General features: G+C 35.0%; 1 long non-coding RNA gene across 1 annotated transcript; it reads right to left on the bottom strand.

Annotated features, from left to right (window-relative positions):
* Window positions 1–10,670: 10,670 nt before the first annotated feature.
* On the bottom strand, window positions 10,671–20,425 carry LOC120780479. Its single transcript, XR_005705877.1, has 3 exons — window positions 20,171–20,425; window positions 11,396–12,014; window positions 10,671–10,947 (listed from the first exon to the last, which is right to left on the bottom strand). It is a non-coding gene; the product is annotated as an uncharacterized LOC120780479 (long non-coding RNA).
* Window positions 20,426–21,641: the final 1,216 nt, after the last annotated feature.

The raw sequence follows: 21,641 nt of genomic DNA, 5'->3' as shown, positions 1-21,641 counted from the left end.
CCATGCGAAGTTTAGTTTTTTTTCTATCATGACCGTCACTTAAGAAAAATCGTAAAAATGAAAACCGAGAATTCGCGCATCGAAGTTTTCGCTTTCTGCTCAAGCGCTAGTTAACGAAAGGTTAGTTTGTTGTTAGTAAAAAATAATATATATTATTTTTTTTGGCAGTGTACTTTCGTGTTGCCAGTTTTATTATATATCTTTACTGACTACTTGGTACAATATTACAGCTATTTATACTTGATCGCTTACTTGCTAAAACATACATAGTTTTGTTACACTTATCTATCTCTTATCGCATTTTGTCTGCTGCACTTTGGATTCGGAAATTTTCATGTTTATTTAAGTTAAGTATGGCATTTATTTAGGCTATTTTCGGAGTCGGAGGAGTCCTCTCCTTCTTAAAATAGAGCGTCCTCGCTAATTTGCTGCTAATTGTTTGATTTTGAAGAAATAATACCGAGTACTTAAATTTGTTCGCTGTGCTGGTTATGTATGCAGTGGCGTAGCTAGGGGGGCCGTCGCCCCGGGCGCAACGTCTTAGGGGCGGCAAAACGATCTTCGCTGTTTTTTAATAATTAGAAAAATACTTCAACAAATTTTTTTACAAAATCTATTATAAGAAAGATAAAGAGTTGTACACTCACAATGTAGTAATCTGAATAACAAAGAAAAATATTAATTTTTACTCGAATACTCTTCTGTCTTTGAATTTGTCTTATATCTTTTGGTTTATTATCTTTCTTAAAAATAGTGATAGAACTTAAATATGCACTTTTCTAGCTTTGATCGCTGCAAAATCACATATCATACCATTGTAATTTAAAGTTGAAGCAGTTTCACATTCTATAGAGAGAATCGCAAGATTGGACAGTCTACTCTGACTCATGGTCGGTCTCAAGTAAGATTTGATCAATTAAATTTGCTAAGAGATCTTTCACTAGATGCAGCTGATACAGGTATAGTGAGTAGTATTCTTAAAGCTGACGCTAACGTCTTTTGGGCTTCCAGTCCCATTGAAGAAATGTATAATAAAACTTTTTCTTCGCTCTCTTTAATAAAAGTCGAACGTAGATGTCTTGTAAATTTACTATCAATTTCCTCCAAAACCGTATTGTGAGAATTTTGGAACTTCAGAATTTGCGTGGCTTCTAGCTCCTAAATTTTATATACTTAATATCGAACATATTTTGTAAAAGTTCACTTTTGTTTGAACCACCTCATGAAACTTGTAGGTAGGTAGATAAAGGGGGCGGCAGAACATCCTTGGCCCCAGGCGCCCGAACTTTTTGCTACGCCACTGTGTGTATGATTTCTCTGAGTTGTTTTTGATGGTTGTAATATGTAATGCCATCAATGTTTGTGGATTGCGAAAAATTAATTAATACCAAATATTGATATATTATTCCAAGAACGCTCATAATTTGTCAAGATGTGACCGTTTTCAAAGATTTGGAGTGGAGCGTTATTTCCATAAATTGTTTCACATTGTGCTGATTTATCGTTTAATATTTTGATAGTACAATTATCAGAGGGTTCTGATTTACAAATAGAAATACTGAAAAAATTCTTACATTTTGAAACTCTTTGATACTCGTAATTATTACATTTTGCTATCTTAGGATCCAAATTAATTTTACCATACTTTTGTGATTAAGGGTATACATTAAATAGTATACATTTAGTTTCGAGTATTTGGTATTTGTAAATTATAATTATAGCCTATGGATATCAGAATATTCCAATATATTATTTAGTGGAAGATCCAACTCCATATTGTTTATTAATTCGTGCACATCATTCAAATTGCCAGAGTAAAAATTGTTGTTTTTCACAAAAATAATAGTATTTTATATTGTTAGCAATTCATTATAAATCTCTGCTATGATTAAATTCTCATTTATTACTTTAGAATCGAGAGTTACAATTATTCTGTAGATGCCTTTAATCCAATGCTATTTTTAAGAATAATCCGTCCTTTATTGGTCGTTACTGTCTTACCGTTGTCTTCCCTTAAAATATGTTTCGCGTATTTCCTTCCGTTTTTATTACGCCTGTGTGTTTTCGAAAATATCACGTCTCCTTGATTATAGACCATATGCTGTCGATTGCGTCGCAAGACTCTTTCCAGGTTTCGTTTTAGACGTTCTTGGATGTCTGGATACCCCCTTTGATTAAAAAACACGTTCTCGGGTTTCTCGTTGGTTACAGTATGAATGGTTTTGTTGTACTGCCGAACCGCTGAATTATTGTGATCAGCCAACACTATAGCGATAAAATTGTACTGCGTTGTGTATGCTCAACTTGTCCGTTTGTAGTTGAATGGAACGCTGGCGTTTTAATGTGCGTTATTTTTAGTAGTTTGTAAATTTGTTGTGCACAGATGCTGGTAAATGATAAGTCGCTATCAGTCATTAAAAATTTTGCGTTTGGATATGTTTGTGAAAGTATATCTCGTCGACATTTTGTATGTATCCTTTCTTGAAGGTATTTGTCTAAATTGGCAAAATTGTGAGTATTTGTCGGTTGAGCTAATGTATGTATTTGTTATCGCTCATGCAGAATAAATGTAATAGTGGAATTCTGTAAGCAGTCTCTAGTCACTATTTGAGACATTTTGAGGAAAAGTCTCAATTTGTGACTAGCTACTATTCACTTATAACGGGATTCTGTAACCAGTCTCTAGTCTCTATTTGAGACATTTTGAGGCAAAGTCTCAATTTGAGACTAGTTACTATTCACTAAACAGTCTCTAGCGTTAGTCTCAAAATATTGAGACCTGGTAGTTAGCAGGTCACAAAACTAAAAAGAACTCTTGTCTGCCATTTTGAATATACTGAATAGAGATCATCATAGATATTAATCGATTGTCGTTTCTTTATATTTTGTAAGCAACTCAAACACGAAAAGGTTAAAAATAAACCAATTTTACATAAATTTCGTAAATATTATGAAACAAAGTCAACATATATTTTTATTTTCATTGATAATTATGTTTTTTGACTATGTTATAGAAAATTTAATATTTGTTATCGACATATTTATTTTCATTCAAGTGTAAAAACATCTCTGAATAATGAAATGTAATAGATTTTGTGACTGTCACTTACAGAATAGCAATATCATCTCAAGTCTCAAAAATTGTCTCTAACTTAAAATCTCAAATTTAGAGACTTGAGACTGTCTCAAGTTACAGAATCGCACGGTTAATAGTCTCTAGCGTAATAGGGCCCATACACGACACACATGTGGGTGTGATCTGTGTGAATTCGTTTCGCCAATACACGACATTTGCATTCGTTCTTCACACAGTGAACATGTGCGACAGGCAAGCGGAACATTTTTTCGAATTTATTTCTAACTTTTATCGATTTCTGCGTATTTCGTTAATAAGTTATTCCAACTTTTACTTTTCACAATTTTATTTTTATATATATTACTTTTCGTTTGCCAAATTGCCAGTTAATTTTTATAAGATCAATAAATTCTGATACGAAATCTTTATTAAGGGGGGAGCCTGCTTTAGAAGCTTTAAGATATCGATTTTTTTTTTGATTAAATCTCTTTAAAAATTATAATTATATTTAAGTATATGTATGTATGAGCGCTTGGGCAAAAAGCGAAAACTTTACAGCGCGATTTTTCGGTTCTTCATTTTTACGATTATTTTAAATTGGCGGGCAGGATAGAAAAAAAACTAAACGTCGTATGGAATTAGGGCAAACATATTTTTAAACAACATAAAGTAAAATTTTTTTGGTCAAAAGCTACTATTTATTCAATTTTTAAAGAAATTGTAAAATTTTACACCTTTTTTTTGTAATTTTCTAGTTTAACTAGAAGATAAATTATTAAAAAATATGAATCTCTTTGAATTTTTTGTTTTCGATAGAAATTGCGACCTGCATCCTGCCCGTCGTCCGAAAAATGCACATGCGAGATGCTTTGGGCAATTGCTTCCCAAAGGCAGAATATCAAAGATTTCGTATCCAAAAAATTTGTGAAAGATGGTCAAATATATATCTATAAAGCCTAGAAATTTCTTTGAATCAATTATTTTTTTCCCTTCCAAAAAAATCCTCAAAAACATCGATTTTTTGAAGCATCGAAAGCAGGCTCTCCCCTTAACACTTGCCATTGTCCGCGATCTTCAATGTTCAGTGAGACGAGAGAAATAAGATTTTTTTCACACAACGCCATACACCACAAACATGTGCGCGCACCGATCGTAAAACATCAAACATTTTCGCGAACATGGATCGGTACGCGAACAAGCCCATACACGAGTAAACCGCATGCGCACACATACCGATCGAACGCATTTGTTTGTCGTGTATGGGCAGCTTTCAAAATATTGACTCAAATTTGAGACCAGATAAGCGGCCTTTACACGGTCACACATGCTCGCGAACATGGCATGATGCAAATGATTGACGTTTTCGTTTACACGGTCATGCATGTGCGTGAACTTCATTTTTGTTCAGCTTTCAACGAGTAAAAATGAAACGCGCATTAGTGGCAGCTCTTCTGATTGAAGAAATTTTAGAAATGGGGGAAGAGGAAGAAATTGCAAAAAGTGGCAAGAAAAAAGGAATTTGGGTGCAAGATTGGCGTAAGAAAAGACCAACACGCTCGCATACAAATTTGTTAAAAGAACTGGAAATATCTTGCCCAAAGCATTACAAAAACTTTCTTTGCATTCTTTTTCTTTCCAAAATTGCTCGTTCATGCGCGACACCATTCCTGCACGCTGTTTTTTTTCCGACTGAAAAAATACACTGCGTGCATCATGCAGCCCCTTACACGGTCACACATGTGTGACACACCAGCAGAAAAATTAAACAAGTTTAAAAACTTTGAACATGCGTGACAAGCATGTTTTTTTCCCCTTTACACGATACAACTTGGTGTGATGTCACACATGCTGTCACGTATGTGTGACCGTGTAAAGGCCGCTATAGATAGCAGGCCACAAAACTAAAAATAACCCTTGTTTGTCATTTTGAATATACTGAATAGAGATCATCATAGATATTAATCGATTGTCGTGTTTTATATTTTGTAAGCATCTCAAACACGAAAAGGTTAAAAATAAATCCATTTTACATAAATTTCGTAAAATTATGAAACAAATTTTTTTGATTATGTTATAGAAAATTTAATGTTTGTTATCGACATATTTATTTTCATTCAACTGTAAAAACATCTCTGAATAATAAAAATTTACAGCCCTATTCTGATGCCCTCACAAAAGTTACCAAACTCACTACAGTGATGTTTCTCACTATAGTGAGGGTTACCTTACAGCCCTATTCTCATGCGCACACAAAAGTCACCAACCTCACTACAGTGATGTTTCTCACTATAGTGAGGGTTACCTTATTCTGGCGAAAATTCAAAAGCTCAAATGCTCACTATTATCACAAATATCTTTGACGTGTGAAAGCAGCCATCATAATAGAAAACATCTGTGTTTGTTTTGTTTTAAATCAATATTTTACATTTTTTAAAAAATTGAGAATTGAGTGTTATAATTAGCATGGAGGAACTATTATTTGAATATGCGGCAATTGTTGAGGAGGAGGAATCGGGCGGTAGGAGGAAAGTGTTAAAGGGTTTGCGAGACAAAAGCGATCCTTTTAGTATGCAGGGCACAACATTTATTAATACATTTCGATTCCCAAAATCGCTATGTAAAGTACTTATAGGTGAATTGGTGCCGCATGATGTGCAGAAGTCGAGAATATCTTTTGATCTGCGTTTCCTGGCCTGTTTGTATTTTTACGGGCATGGCTCTTACAAAAAATGCGTTGGTAATAGTTATATGCTTTGGGTTCAAGGGCACAATCGGCGCAATCGATTGTACCCATATTGGGATTGTTTCACTTTCAAGCAAAGACGCTACTACTCCTCTCTCACTTTTCATGAACCGGAAAGGATTTTACAGCCTTAATGTAGAAGCAGTACGTAATGTTCTATATTATACAAACTATTTACCAATCTTTCTATTAATAAATATGTTTAAAGTAAAGCCAACATATACATACATATATCTAGTTTGGTTAGGTATAATTTCATCAATAACAAAATGTAATGAGATGTGAAATAAGTTAATTAGAACAGCGTGTGAAATATAATATCAAACTCTGCCTAATTAAAGCAAAAATATTTAAATTTTAGAAAGCATTTTCAAATATACTGCATCTGGTAATTGAACAAAAATTAAATAAAATATTTCATTAGGCACCAGAGTTCAATTTTAGGATTTTCTACTATCGCTTATACTGTTTGCAACAATTATTTCCATCTATTTTTATGAATGCATAAACAAATATTGGATTTATTTTTTATTTATTGGTTATCAGCGATATGCATATGTAGATGACAAGCAATGTACGTAGTAGGTTGTTTTTTGTTTGCTTATTTTTATTAAAACAGCTGTTTGACAGCGAAAAGCTTTTTACCTAACGTGGTGACATTTTAAAGCTTTTTTCTTATGAGGTTTGAGCAAGAATAGCCTCACAACATATGCTTCACAAGAAATCTCTCAAATTTTTCCTCTCAACTCAGTTGAGAGGTTTTTTCAGAATAGGGCTGTTGCTCTGGCGAAAATTCAAAAGCTCAAATGCTCACTATTTTCACAAATATCTGTGACGTGTGAAAGAAGCCATCATAATCAAAACATCTGTGTTTGTTTTGTTTTACATCAATATTTGACATTTTTTAAAAAAATATTTGAGTGTTATAACTAGCATGGAGGAACTGTTCTTTGTGTATGCGGAAATTGTTAAGGAGGGGGAATCGGAGGGTAGGAGGAAAATTTTGAAGGGTTTACGGGACAAAAGCGATCCTTTTACTATGCAAGACACAACAATTATAAATACATTTCGATTCCCAAAATCGCTATGTAAAGTACTTATAGGTGAATTGGTGCCGCATGATGTGCAGAAGTCGAGTATATCTTTCGATCTGCGTTTCCTGGCGTGTTTGTATTTTTACGAGCATGGCTCTTACCAAAAATGCGTTGGTAATAGTTAAATGCTCTCTATGAGCCAGTCCTCTGTGTCTAGAGCTCTGCACTTTATTTCGAAATTAATTATGGATGTTAAGGGCAGTGAAATTTATTTCCCTTCAAGCGCGCAGGATGTTTCAGATACAAAGAAGGGGTAAGATAAATAAATGAAAATAAATATAAATAAATAAATAAATTTTCCCTTAAAGATTTTGCACGAAATTTGGGATCAAGGGCACAATCGGCGCAATCGATTGTACCCATATTGGGATTGTTTCACACTCAAGCACAGATGCATACATATCTTTATTATCCATTTGTGTTTTTGTTTGTTAATTTTTATTAAAACAGCGGTTTGACAGCAAAAAGCTTTTTACCTCACGTGGTGACTTTTTTAAGCTTTTTGCTTATGAGGTTTGAGCAAGAATAGCCTCACAAAATATGCCTCACAAGAAATCTCTCAAATTTTTCAGAATAGGGCTGTTAGATACTTGAGACTGTATCACAGTACAGAATCGCACCGTAAGTATATGTAATCGCCTACTTTGTTTGGTATTGGTACTGAAGCTATTGGTTGTTTATTTGGTCGGCATTCATATTTGTTTTTAGGGCAAATTTCACAATTTTGTACTTCTTTTTACAGGCGTCACGTATGTTTGGCAGGAGAATCCGATCGAGATTTCCATTTTTTTAATTTTGTATTGGGGTTTTTTCTGATATGGCGAAAATTAAAAATTGATGATCGGTGAATATATTTAAATCTGCTATGCCATATAAGAAATTTCGAAGTTTCTGTAAGGCCCACAAATGCGAGTAACTCTTTCTCATTTGTAGAGTAATTCTCTTCGGTTCGGCTAAGTGTTCGTGAAATAAATGATATTGGTTTTTTATTTTGTGATAATACAGCAAAATTACCATCGGCTGTGGTTATCTCAAGGGGGCTGCTGAAATTTGGTTGGAAAAGTTCGACCTGAGCTTGAAGTTCTTCTTTATTCGACTTATTGCTCCTATTGCAGGTTCATCGTATATGATTTTAATTTTTGCGCTTGATTCTTTATCCGTTGTCTCCTCTGAGAAACGTGGTAAGTGGTTTAACAATGGCTACAAAATTCGTATGAATTTTCGATGATAACTTGCGAGACCTAGAAAAGATCTGAGCTCCTTCAGTGATGTAGGAGAGGGTTTATAGCTTGTATTTTCACTGGATCGACAGTGATTTTATTGTATTTAATTATGTGCCCCAAATATTCTACACTTTGAAAGAAGTATGACTTCTCATCAGAAATCTTCATGTTAGCTACTTATATAATTATACGTGTGTGCTCGATATGCTCTTCGGGAGAAGAAGAGTAAATCACAGCATCGTCTTGTGTCTGTGTCTGTATAGACATACGCAAATTTGCCAATATATAATCTGTTGAAATCCAGATTCCAAATCTAAAGTTGTAAATATATATGGGCTTATTCAAGGCACTCCATAACAGCGACAATATTGCAGCTCTGATACCCATTTTGCAACACTGTTGCAGATGCTCAGCTGATACTTAAGCAAAATAATTGCAACGTTTTGCGCGAATTGTGACCGAATGTGAAAGTTTAACCATGAATTTTTTAATAAATATAGCGATAGATAATTATGAAAGCAGTGATAAAAACTTGCTGTTCATGTATGGAAAAAATAAAAAACAAAAATTTTTAAGAAAGAGAAAGTGGTTCTTCGCTGAAATTTCAAAAAAGAGGACAATGACGAAGATGACAAAGGTCACAAAGGTCACAAAGGTGACAATGACTCGTGAAACATTTGCAGCAAGTATTGTTGTTTACTTTTTGGAAGTACCTGATAAATAAATTAATTTGTCTTTGGCCTTGAAAAATGGCTTAGAACCTTTTTGGTCAACACCACACGGGGAATATTCCTTGGAACATTCCTTGCATATGACTCTTTGGAAGCTAAGCAATAGTAAGGTCACATATCGCGCCCTTTGCCGATAGATTTAATGTTGGGCAAGGAACTGCCCACAAACTTTTCCTCAAAACAATCAAGACAATCTGCAAACTTTAACACGAAATATGTTGACCGTCAGTTTCACAGTAAAAAAAAAATAATGGAAAACTTTCAAACAAGCCGGGTAAATTCATTTCCTTTTGTTGTAGGATGCTTAGATGGAACGCATTTCAAAATTAACACTCCTCAAACAGATGCAATTAGTTATTATGACCGTAAAGAAAATTTTTCAGTTATTATGCAGGTATGTACTTGGCTAATATATCTGTTTTAAGTTAGGTGTTATACATACATATGTTCAATTATTTAGGCCATAGTAAGTTCTGTATTTTAGATGTGTTCATCGGCTACCCAGGTAGCTGTCATGATGCCAATGTATGGAAAAATAGTCCACTTTACAAAGGGTTCATATCTGGACAAATGAAACTTGCGAAAGATGCAATTATTCTAGCCGATTCAGCATATCCTGTTTCAAAATACTTAATTGCTCCTTTTAGAGATAACGGACACCTTTCAGGGCTAAGTTCAAAATATTGAATCATATTGACGTGCGAAATATAGAAGACATATCAACTGTGATATTATCTTGCGAAATTATACCTAATTTTATACTGCGAAGCAATCCGGTTCATTCTGAAGACAATCATACGAGTATGCCTGAAAATTTAGAAAATTCAAATGATCACGATATGATTGAACTACCTGAAAATATAAATGACACTAATGAAGGAATTACCAGACGAAATAACATGAAAATGCTATTCATTTCATACAAGTAATACTTCAATAATGTATATACATATGTACTTATCAAATAAATGAAATTGATTGATATCTTGTTATATCAGTTAATTTAATTAAAATCACCTACCCTAGAATACTAAACCATTTCTATTTCTTTTTTAATAAAACATTAATTAATTAATAAATATTTATTTCATTGAAAATAGGAACTCATTCTTATACTTATAATAATAATATATATTATATTAATATAAACATAAAGTTTATTACAAAATTAACACTTTTTATTTTTGGCACCAGCAATTTTTCCTTTTCGATCTTCATAGTTTCTCCGTGCCGAATCTGCTCTTTCCGCCCTTCTTCTTTAAAAAAAAATCCATTGTTTCATAAGCAATAGTTTTGGTCGTTTCGGCTGGCACCTTCTGCCTCGCCTTCTTTCACGCACCTTTCCTCCTCACTCACTCCACTTTCAACTAAATATTGCAGTGAGCTCTGGAGGTTCCTTATGTGAGGCTCAATGGAGTGCCTATTTCCAAAAACGTTGTCAAAATCTTTGAAATATTCCCACACCGTGGCACCTCGATCTGTCGCATCGTTACGTTTTTTAATCTTCTTATACGTCACAAACAAATTTAAAAATTTCCTTTGCATAAATTCTTTTGTTTGCGACACCTCCGGATTTATAAAACGCATATTTTCGAGAACCTTACCCCATAGGACGGACTTTTTCCTTCTCCCGCCAGCAAACTCGGGCTCCAAGTCAAGTCGGGACCTTACAAGTAATTGTGTAACCGTGAATTTAATTTTTCACTGAAAATATAAATCACGATAATTTTCCCATATTCAAGTGAATATAATAATTAATATATTTTATTAAATTCAATAAATACCACTTTTACTTGCCTCTCTTCTTCCATTATTGGCGCGCATCAAGTGTGAAGTTTTTACTCGCTCGAACGTCTGACTTTTGCACGAGTTGCCACATTTTTACATCGAATATGATGTTTGCGCAATATTGCGCAGTATTGCCAAGCTCGAATAATCCCTATTTTTGCATTAGCGTTTAGCTTTTGAAAGGCTACAACCATTCTTCGTTTAGGTTTCCCTTGTTCATCGTTACCTTTTTTAGCAAATGTCCAAATGGGTGAATTGTACGAACTTTTACTCGGTTGGATTATTTCACTTTCTAAAAGTTTAATTATTTCTTTGTTAATAAAATCATTATCAGATATAGGGTAAGGATATTGTTTTGCCCAGATAGGATCTTCGGATTTCGTCCTAATTGTGGCTTGTACAGTGATAGTAAATGGTAATATTGAGTTAGTACCTTCATTTATTGCATTATTTTTTCAATTTCAGATCTATATTTTTCATTGCTTACTGTATAGTTAATTTTTTTGCAAAATTTCCCTTAATTTCTGGGCCCTATATTTATAACTAAGCTTATACTCGAAAAGGTTAATCTCTGCTTTGACTGTTCTGAGTCCCTGTTCACCCAGAAGCATATTAAATTCTTGTAATGCATCACTTTCATAAAAATAAAAGGAGATTATCTAATGCTGATACTATTTTTTTTTGATTTTGCTATTGAGGAGGAGTTTTCACTTTAGTAGGTTTAATTAGAATAGACTCACCGATATTGCATTTAGAGATTATATACATAGTTATTTGTTGCTCCAGTGTCGACAAGGATATTAACTGCTTTGCCCGTATCGCTGTAGAGGCGTTGAAGACACGGCAATTCATTCACTTGCTTGAGAAAAACAAAGCCTTATCCATCTCCACTTTAGTAAGTGCAAGAATAATTGACTTGATGACTTCGCAATGGAAATCTGCCAGAGTCCTTCTTCTTTGCTTTATTATTTTCATTCATTCGAGCAAAACATAAAAACATATGCGGACCATAAGTGTAATCGAGACGGTTTATTATTGAATAGAAGTTGAATTTGGTCTTGTGGCTTTTAAAAATATCAGCTGCCTCTCATTGAATTTTGGAATGTACAATCGAAAGTGCCGTGTAGTACGTGGAGGCAGTGAGTAATTCTTGACGTTCTCCATGTGTGTCCAGGCACGTTTTCTCCATGATTTATACTGGTTTCTGTTGCCCGTGAAGTCTGGCAACGCTTTGAAAATATCTAAGTTAATATGCATTTCATTTCTGATGTTTAGTTTACAGATAGCAGACTGTTTTCCAGTGTAGCCACCATTTGTTGATTCTCAGTTATAGATGAAGTTAAAACATCAATTTGAGCCCTGAGGATTGCAATCCTTTATTATGTTTTATCCTTTAATGTCAGGATGTGGCAGGTTCAATTCCAAAAATTCTTTACTGACTACTTTTTACAATCTTACAGCTATTTATACTTATGAGAATGATTGCTTACTTACTAAAACTAATATAGTGTTATTACACTTATCTATCTATTTTCGCATTTTGTCTGCTGCACTTTGGATTCGGCAATTTTCATGTTTGTTTAGGTTAAGTGTGATATTTATTTATGTTATTTTCCGCGTCGCTAACTCGCCCATATATCTGTTAGATGTTTCCTATTTCCCTTCTGGCTTCGACAATATTTCGAATTCCCATCTATACCTTTGGGGACATATTATATAGGAAAGATAATTTATAAAGAGATTTAAGCAAAATCAGCAATGCAAGTTCTTTCAAAGCCCTTAAAGCAATCGTGTATGTGTTAGATGTGCCTACCCAAATTATAGCTAATCAGGGCTTTGAAAGCTCAGGATTCCATAAATTTTAATCTTCCGAAAAACAAGACAAAAAAAGCTACATTAAAAGGCTGCACTTTATTGTCAATGTTGACCGCCTTGAAACCAGTTAGAGGGGTCTATAAGTGGGTGCAAAAGGAAATACACCAGTTAATAAACTAATTAATTTAGCATGAATTGTTAAGTTTGGTTAAAAAGAAAATGTAATGAAAAGAATTTATGAAATGTGGAGTTGGCCCCGCCCGATATCAAAATCGTGCTTGGCGACTTTAACGCCAGTGTGGGCAAGGACGGTATCTTTGGCACAACAGTCGTTAAATTCAGACTACACGAAGAAATATCCCCAAATGGGTTGAGGCTGATCGACACCGCCGGGCTCGAAATATGGTTATCTGTAGTATTAGATTCTAGCATAAGAAAATTTATCAAGCCGCCTGACTGTCTCCGGGTCAAAAAGCCTTCAACAAGATTTATAATGTAATGATAAACGGAAGACACGTCTCCAGTGTTTTAGACGAGCGTACCCTCCGAGGTCTACCATGGACTCGGACCACTATCTTGTTGCAGACAAGATACGCACCCGCCTCTGCGCAGCAAAAAACTGATAACCGAAAGATTTTCTACTCGCCTTCGCACTTCAGCTCGCTGTGAGCCGTGTCGCAGTGGAGAGAAAACAGACTGCCTGGCGAACCCGATTACTCATCGATGACGATGGAGCAGACGTTACATTGCCCGATCGAGCGTATTGTGTGAAAGATTAAAGCCCACCGTCAACAAACTGATTGGACCTTATCAGTGTGGCTTCAGACCTGGAAAATCAACAACCGAGCAGATATTCACCATGCGCCAAGTCTTGGAAAAGACCCGTGAAAGGAGAATTGACACACGCCACCTCTTCGTCGATTTCAAAGCTGCTTTCGACATCACGAAAGGAGCTGACTTAATGTAGTGATGTCTGAATTTGGTATCCCCGCAAAACTAATACGGCTGTGTAAGCTGACGTTGAGCAACACCAAAAGCTCCGTCAGAATCGGGAAAGACCTCTCCGAGCCGTTCGATACCAAACGAGGTTTCAGACAAGGCGATTCCATATCGTGCGATTTCCTCAATCTGCTGCTGGAGAAAATAGTTCGAGCTGCAGAACTTAATCGAGCAGGTACAATCTTTTTTAAGAGTGTACAGCTGCTGGTATATGCCGATGATATTGATATCATCGGCCTCAACACCCGCGCCGTTAGTTCTGCTTTCTCTAGACTGGACAAGGAAGCAAAGCAAATGGGTCTGGCAGTGAACGAGGGTAAAACGAAATATCTCCTGTCATCAAACAAACAGTCGTCGCACTCGCGACTTGGCTCCCACGTCACTGTTGACAGTCATAACTTTGAAGTTGTAGATAGTTTCGTATATTTGGGCACCAGCGTTAACACCACCAACAATGTCAGCCTGGAAATCCTACGCAGGATAACTATTGCCAACAGGTGCTACTTCGAACTGAGAAGATAATTGAGAAGCAAAGTTCTCTCTCGACGAACAAAAACCAAACGCTATAAGTCACTCATAATTCCCGTCCTGCTATATGGTGCAGAGGCCTGGACGATGACAACAACTGATGAGTCGACGTTACGAGTTTTCGAGAAAAAAATTCTGCGAAAGATTTATGGTCCTTTGCGCGTTGGCCACGGCGAATATCGCATCCGATGGAACGATGAGCTGTATGTGATACCCGTATATGACGACATTGACATAGTTCAGCGAATTAAAAGACAGCGGCTACGCTGGCAAGGTCATGTTGTCCGAATGGACGAAAACACTCCAGCTCTGAAAGTATTCGACGCAGTACCTGCCGGGAAGAGGAAGAAGAAGACCTCGAGTCCGTTGGAAGGACCAGGTGGAGAAGGACCTGGCTATGCTTGGAATATCCAATTCGCGCCACGTAGCGAAAGAAGAAACGACTCGCGTGCAGGTGTTAACTCGGCTATAATCGCGTAAGCGGTGTCTACGCCAATTAAGAAGGAGATATGTGATGCAAACTCAATCAAGTGACTTAATATGTATATCGAGTATAGGATGAAAAGCTAACCAAATAATGGAAAGTCATTTTATTGGGAATATGAGCTCTAGAAGAGGATCTAAACCAATTTTAATGATTTGGCCCTTTTTTTCGACAGCTTTTCGTAAAAAAATAGGAAGATTTCAAAAAAATAAAATAAAAGGTTCCATAGCGCGAAAAATGTTCTCTCCAAATCGTAACTAGAAAAAAAGAAACCTCAAAGTATTTGTACACATATGAGTGACAACAAATTATGACTCTCCCAATAGTAGACAAATAATTTTATTTTACTCACTTTTTTGAAGGAAAGAACGAAAATAATTTGAATAATTTAAAGAATAAAAGTGTAAATTTCGTATCGTGCGGTGAGAAACTGTTTCATTATTGTCGGTATTTGTAAGTGTTTTAGTATGAATTATTTTTTGTAAAGGTAAATATACTGATATTTATATATTACTAGCTGACCCTGCAGTCGTTGTCCTGCTTGAAATTATGTGTTTAGAAATGAAAAAGTTGAATTTATCATTTCACTTTTTTTTCAATGTATCGCAGCTTGATAAACAACATTTCTTGGTTTCTGTTCCGGTGTATAGAAAAAATGGTTTTCTAAATCGTGGGCAGGCCACGTATATCTGGCCGAGTGAAAAACATAGCATTTCCAAATGTATACCATACACTATGCGACTATCCTTGTGTCTCAAATGCAATTTTCACTGGAAACTGAATACGTTTGAACTGAAATGGCAAATCATTAGAACTCAGAGGAATTCGTAGAATCAAGCATTCTGCCCCTTTGTATTCGATAGCTGCCTCACAATCAGTCAGGTTCCATTACACAGTTTCGGCGCCTGAAGATTGTGGAACATAATAACGACAGATCCAACTTTGGGACGCAAATGATGCGGTGGCATACCAAGCCTATTCAAAGAATTTAGAAATTCCACGATCGATCAATTTGTATGAGCGCAAGTCTCCCGGAATTTGACTTTGAGTCTTCCAGTTTAAGTCAACAACATCGGTATTTTTGGCAGCTAACATTGCGCGTGCACTTAAGGAATTGTAGTTACGATAATTTGTCCAATGTCCGAATATTCGTGATGAGTTCATCTTTGGTGAATTAGTAAAGGGAAGATGGAATTGATATCAAACCACCGGAAGTATCAACCGGAATTTACCCATTTCCAATTCTTAGCGAATACGATGCAAAATGTCTTCAACAATGTCATTTTTGTTCGTATTCCATAATTGACGCTAATTTGATGGCTGATCATCGCGAAAAGTGTGCGAACTTCATTCCAGTGATTATCATGTTCCAGCAATTGTAATTGTAATTGTATGTATATTATCAAGATATTTCCGAATAGAGCAAGTTCTCGCAAACGGTTCACTGATGAAAGTTGAGAAAAAACTCGTAAATGTTAATTTTGTTTCTGGGGGTGTTTTCTTTGTCTGTACTGTATTCTCCGTGTTGAAATAGACTATTTGGTCATTCTCCAAACTAACTGCGAGACGCACAACAGTCGGAAAACGTTCATGAATCGCAAAAGTAATTATCATACAAAGCGCTTTATTGCAGTTCACGTATCGACCGTATCGCTCAAGATCAGTAACCGCCATGTTGCTTCCTTTGGTGACGTATTTACACACATATTTTATCGATTGCACCAAACTGCAATACGCAACATTGACATGACTTTTGAATGTGAATTAGACAACAGTGGCGAATATGGTACGATCCATATGTTGTCGACTTCGATGTGTTGTTAACTTCGATATTTACGCCTCTAAATTGAATGCTAAATGTTCTGCCATTGTCATCTGGTGAGCGACGCTGATACATTGGATATCCATCATTTCTAGTTTATGTTTCCGAAAGAAAAGCACCTGGATAGTGTTTCGTACATTTATTGTCAGACATACAAACCGAAGTGGTATTGTGATGTTCGTAAGGTACAGGAAGCATATTGGTTTCGTATAATTCTGCCTCTATCTTTGGATCAGGAATTTCCGCAGAAATGATTTCATCAATTTGATTTGGTATAACCACCATCCACCATCCAAAGAAGAATATGTGCGTGCGGCAAACCTCTCTTTTGCCACTCAACAGAGTACATCCAGCATCTAACAGCACCACATATACGTTGCTTTAAGATAAAGTTTACAAAACATCGCAACTGTTGTTTGAAAAGTTGTCCTCTGACATCGTGACGATCGCTTGCTGATTGCCCGCGATCCATAATTTCATTCGTATGTCATCGCATCCTGGGTATACTCGGTCATGTGCCATGGGCGGTCAATATACATACTTATGTTGATGCCAAAACGAACGCGACCTCTTCGTGGCATCGTAACAAATTTGAATATGTAATTGAGCACTTTGTGTGAAACACACATAACGTTTTCACGGAATAAATTTCAATAATTTTTTTTTGAATAACCGGAATAAAGAAAGCAAACGACAAATTTGACAATTGAGAAACAAAAGGAAAAAAGTTGAAAAAAAAAATTTTATGAAAAAAAGTTATTTTTTTTGGAATTGTCCAACTTTTCGACTTTTCCTCACGAAAAGCATAGGGTTTTTTTATTTCGAAACTTTCCTCGATCCACAGCGAACAATCTCTGAAAATGTCATCAAGATTGGTTCAGCTGTTCTCGAGCATTAGCGTTACTAACAGCATTCATTCAGTTGTATGGGAAAAGAAAAGGGTTCCTTTAGGGGTTTTCCGGCAATTATTCGAATTTTTTTCGCCATAAAAACCATCCTTGAGCCTTCAACGAACATTTTAAAAAAAGAACTGGCAAAATTGGTCCAGGCGTTTTTGAGTTATGCGCCAGCATTTAAAATCATGTTCGTTTTTATTTCCTTTTTAAAATCGTATTTGAAAATTAATTTTCTTTATAATTTTTTTTTTCGGAAAATTTTCCAGAATTTTCTTAAGTATTCTCCTTGTTTGGGCGGTGACCTGTCCGAATTGGTGGTAATCACCGAAATCGGTCCAGGTGTTCTCCAGTTATAAGCGTAGTAACTAACGTCACTTTCTTTTATATACATATATAGATTTCAAGTGTATATTACACAATGAAGCCTCCCAACGAGGAGTTAGTAGGCAAATTGCTAAGCTCAGCAAAAATCGGAAGAGCAGAAGTGCTATTTGGGATATGTAAAATATTTTAAGAAATCGGGTATGTGCAATACATGCTGCAAATATCGTTGCAAACCCACTGCACAACCCGGATGGAGTTCACATTTTTATATGTTCAAATCAATTGTAGATAATTGGTTTAAAATCAATGAAATTCTGTCAACTACTGCAGAGATGAAGAGACTTTCTAATTTAAATATATCAGTAATTCAAAACTTAATTAAAATTTGCAAGGATTTTGAAATAATTTACAAGTGGTAACTTGTTACTCGGCAGTCGATAATGATAAAGTGACGTCAAGGCTATTGTACCAGTTGCTTATATAGGCTATGCTTATCGCTGCTCATACTATTGAGATGCTAGTTGTTTACTAGTAAATAACTATTTGGGTTGTTATTGTTTGTTGTACTGATAGTGCGCTTCTATTGTTCTAAGATAAAGTTATTTTGTGATTTTTCTTTAATGTTTACTGAAACATAAGGTGGTGGTTAAAGGTTAAAGTAATAACTCGCTCGTAAAACAGAAGGTAAGTGGATGAAATTTGTGTCATTTTTTACAATATTTTGCAAATAATTACTTCATTTGTTTTTGTAGCATTGAAAATCAAAACAGAATTGGAAATGACAGCAGCAGTAAATATAAATTATTAAGTAAGTATGTGAAAATAAGTGTAGGTTGTTTGAAATTGGTCGAGTATACCCAGGATGCGATCCATAATTTCATTCGTATGTCATCGCATCCTGGGTATACTCGGTCATGTGCCATGGGCGGTCAATATACATACTTATGTTGATGCCAAAACGAACGCGACCTCTTCGTGGCATCGTAACAAATTTGAATATGTAATTGAGCACTTTGTGTGAAACATACATAACGTTTTCACGGAATAAATTTCAATAATTTTTTTTTGAATAACCGGAATAAAGAAAGCAAACGACAAATTTGACAATTGAGAAACAAAAGGAAAAAAGTTGAAAAAAAAAAATTTTATGAAAAAAAGTTATTTTTTTGGAATTGTCCAACTTTTCGACTTTTCCTCACGAAAAGCATAGGGTTTTTTTATTTCGAAACTTTCCTCGATCCACAGCGAACAATCTCTGAAAATGTCATCAAGATTGGTTCAGCTGTTCTCGAGCATTAGCGTTACTAACAGCATTCATTCAGTTGTATGGGAAAAAGAAAAGGGCTCCTTTAGGGGTTTTCCGGCAATTATTCGAATTTTTTTCGCCATAAAAACCATCCTTGAGCCTCAACGAACATTTTAAAAAAAGAATTGGCAAAATTGGTCCAGGCGTTTTTGAGTTATGCGCCAGCATTTAAAATCATGTTCGTTTTTATTTTTAAAATCGTATTTGAAAATTAATTTTCTTTATATTTTTTTTTTCGGAAAATTTTCCAGAATTTTCTTAAGTATTCTCCTTGTTTGGGCGGTGACCTGTCCGAATTGGTGGTAATCACCGAAATCGGTCCAGGTGTTCTCCAGTTATAAGCGTAGTAACTAACGTCACTTTCTTTTATATACATATATAGATTTCAAGTGTATATTACACAATGAAGCCTAACGAGGAGTTAGTAGGCAAATTGCTAAGCTCAGCAAAAATCGGAAGAGCAGAAGTGCTATTTGGGATATGTAAAATATTTTAAGAAATCGGGTATGCAATACATGCTGCAAATATCGTTGCAAACCCACTGCACAACCCGATGGAGTTCACATTTTTATATGTTCAAATCAATTGTAGATAATTGGTTTAAAATCAATGAAATTCTGTCAACTACTGCAGAGATGAAGAGACTTTCTAATTTAAATATATCAGTAATTCAAAACTTAATTAAAATTTGCAAGGATTTTGAAATAATTTTCAAAAAACTACAGGGATGTTCGAATCCTTCGTTGTGCTATGTAATTCACGCAACAAACCGGATAAGAGAAATTTGCAAGTTGGATGAAAATGATATTCAGGCAATTTCTGCGTTAAAATTAAAGATTTTGGAAAGTATGGAAGGAACCTGGATTCCAAAATTTAATGTATGGCACAAAGTGGCTTATTATTTTTATCCTCCAGCGTTGCGTCTCCAAGCAAGCCAGTTCAACGAAATTGGAATGTTTTGCACTGCTGAAATAGCGGGTTATCGGATGCATCTATACCAGAAGAAAAAAATCTAAAAAAATTTTTATGAAGATTTTCCTATAATAAAATCTTTCATGATTTTATCATAGGAAAATCTTCATAAAATTACGAAGAAAGTTTCTTCTTTCCAAATCTGTTGACATGTACGAATACCTCTTTAACAGAAAATGTGCCAGACGAACTCTAAAGAAAATGTGGAATTTTTCGAAAATTTTTATTTTATGCAGTGGTGGAAAAATAATAGCAAACGATATCCGAGGTTGTCCAAGTTAGCACTTAAAATTCTTGCCATTCCTGCTAGCAGATTAAAAAGATGGAAATGCCTAATAGAGGAATACGGTGCAAAATTAAAATACAAACCTGGATAAGAAAAATTGTAGCCGACACGCTATCCCGAAAAATTTATAATACATCAGGCGAATCAATACACACAACTGAATCCTCAGATATTAGACACATCAAAAGCGGAAAATCACCATTTAACTCATTCAAAACGCAAATTGAACTAATTCATAGCGACAATGACTCACTAGGGACGACCACACCTTTCAGTAAACATGAAAGATTCACAATCAAAATTTCCACACTAGATTATTTAGTGGAAACACTAAAAAAGGTCACGAAACCAAATATAATGACTGCATTTCACACGGGCATGAAAGCATGGTACGATGTGCGCAAACTCATAAAAAATACATTCGACACATACCATAAGGTGTATATTGCACAAAATTTTTCAAAACAAACTATTAAAAAGTAACAGAAACTTTCTACTAGCCAACATTGAAAAAAGACACAAAAAAACTAGTCAAAATATGTACAAACTGTAAAAATAAATACGAACAAAAACCACTTAAATATGTTATCGGTAAATTACCAACACTAAATCTAGCTGGTACATTCATACAAATGGACATATTTCAAGTACGCAGTATTAAATTTCTTTCATGTATTTGCCCCTACTCAAAGTACGCATACCTCAAAAAACTCGACACAAAGCGACACCCCTGCCAGCCAAAAGTGGTAAAAAAACTAGTGAAACACTAGGTTTTCAAACCCTCAAAACTAGTAGTGAGTTTGCCATAGGCTGCGTGCAGATTCTAACCACTTTTCCCCTCACACGTACGTATACACACCTCTGTTGCGCTCATTTAGCAGTGCCATATAAATTATATATGTAAAAATATAGCCGAACTGCTCTAATTGCCCTAATCGTCAGTTGATACAGGGTTGCGTTTATTGATTCCTACTTTTAAAGATTCTTTAAATTTCAAACAAACTTTTAATTTTTATATTATTAATCTTATTATTTTTTATACATATTCATATAAAATTTATTATAATTAAATATAATAAGGCTAACATTGTGTAAATAAAAGTATATTTAATTTAAAAAATAATTAACATCTGAAAAAATATTATAATAAAGTGAAGATTAAATAAAAGACAAATATCTGAAAATAAATAAAATGAAATTTTGGATTGCGCAGACCGCCTTATACGCGTAAAACACATATGTACATACGTATGTATTAAGATGTGTCATTCTGAGTCAACCTTTTTTTTCAACTGAAAACCGGGCTAAAAACTTTCGAAAATGTGAAAAAGAAAGTCACTGAAAAGATGAGCTCTTAATATTAATATTAAGAGGTGCCTGTTTCAAATTTTCTGTTTTCCATATAAATAACATGGAAATAAAATCATTTTTTTTGTGGTGGTTATTGTGCGGAGGTTATTATATGTGCACGCGATGGCTGCCAGTAGGGATGATGAACTCAATTCGGATTCTACTCGATAATCGAGTTTTCTCGTAAAATAATCGATTTTTCGG

Source organism: Bactrocera tryoni, unplaced genomic scaffold, assembly GCF_016617805.1.
Source record: "Bactrocera tryoni isolate S06 unplaced genomic scaffold, CSIRO_BtryS06_freeze2 scaffold_25, whole genome shotgun sequence".
Lineage (NCBI taxonomy): Eukaryota > Metazoa > Arthropoda > Insecta > Diptera > Tephritidae > Bactrocera > Bactrocera tryoni.
Note: the sequence above shows the minus strand (reverse complement) of the source record. Positions and strands in the feature narration are given on the sequence as shown.